Consider the following 1,744-nt stretch of genomic DNA (forward strand, 5'->3'; position numbering starts at 1 on the left):
TGTGTCTGGTTTATTTCACTTATAAGTACATCTTCAAGTGGCATCCACTTCAATATAAAGGCTTCAAGTTTATCATTCTTTAAAGCTTAGCAATACTCCATTGTGAAAAAATACAACTTTTTCAACCATTCCTCAGGTGATGGGCATCTTGGTTGTTTCCAAGATTTGGCTATCAGAAATTGTGCTGCTATAAACATAAGCACACATATATGAAACAAACTCTTGTTGTTGGGACTTATACTTCTATGATGTAAGAAAGCTTCTGTGGCTCCACCTAGCACTAGGCCCAGATAGTCACATATTTACAGGCTGAGCTCTTTATTTTTTATATTCCTCAGAGAGAAGTCTGTCAGGCACCAGTCAGCTTTGTGAGCTGACTGCAACAGGCATATTAAAAATTAGATGTCCCACCTCTTTGCCCAATCTGATTTGATTACAGATGGACCATGTCTGTCCCCCTTATCAGTGATGTGTTCAGGACAGATTCACTTCACTGAGAATTTTGCTAAGGCAACCAAGAATTCACCACATAGGAGGAAATGTAAGGGTAATAGATATGCTCCAGATAGGGAGGTGACAGATCACTGGGAAAGAGAAAGCTACAGATGTGTATTTGAAGTACAGTTCCAAAAAATAAATTTATATACACATACACATATGTATGCACACATAATGCTTAAAAGATGCAATGAATGTTTAAATTAAAATAAAATTATTACAAAGGGCCGGCCAAATAGCTCAGAGGATTAAAGCACCTGCAAGCAAGCATAGGAGTTGGGGGTTCAAACCCTGGGCCTGCATGCCAGCCCTGACCGCAGGGTGCTCTGAGATGGTAATTGAGACTGGGTGTTGAGGTGTCTGCCTATAATCTCAGCTCTTGGGAGGCTGTAAACAGGTGGATCATGATGAGTCTTGTAGTGACACCCTGAACACACTGTAGACCCTTCCTCCTGGCAAAAAAATTGTTATAGCAAAATAGACATTGTGAAGGATGAGATAAATGTGTTCATGGCCCCACCTCTGGGTCCACTGAGCTGGCCACGGAGTCTGGGCGTGGTGACACAGGCCTGTAATCTCAGCACTGGGAAGGCTAAAAACGGGAGGATTATGAGTCTCAGCTGTATAATGAGACCCTGTACTAAGTACATAAATTAAATTAAAAAAAGTGTCTGAAGCAAGGAAAAAATACTGAGAATTTTAAGGAAAATTAATAACGATGTATCTTACTTGCAATATTATTTTTTAAATTTTAAATATTCGCTATATATTTTGATCCACTTGTTGATTGTCATTTATACCAGCTTCTACCGTATGAGAGCATTTGGTGTGTACTCATCCACATTATTCACTGACTCTGGACAAATGCAGCTTCTGAATTTTCTCCAAAGTCAAAATGACCTTGAAAGGTAAATGTTTTGAAATGACTCAGAACATCCAAGGAGCCATGACAGCACAAAATGACACTCACAAAAGAAGACTTCTATCTATATAATACTGATCTATGCATACTTATATTTATAGCAGCACAACTCATAACAGGTAAATTTTGGAAACAACTTATGTCCATCAACAAATAAAGAAAATGAAGTGCCAGGCATGGTGGTACATGCCTGTAATTTCAGCACTCAGGAGGCTCGGGCAGGAGGATCACCAAAAGTTGGAAGCCAGCCTGGGCTACGTAGTGAGTTCAAGGCCAGCCTGAACTACATAGTGAGACCATATCAAAAAAAAAGTAAAAAAAAAA

Source organism: Octodon degus, unplaced genomic scaffold, assembly GCF_000260255.1.
Source record: "Octodon degus isolate 3935 unplaced genomic scaffold, OctDeg1.0 scaffold00186, whole genome shotgun sequence".
NCBI classification, from domain to species: domain Eukaryota; kingdom Metazoa; phylum Chordata; class Mammalia; order Rodentia; family Octodontidae; genus Octodon; species Octodon degus.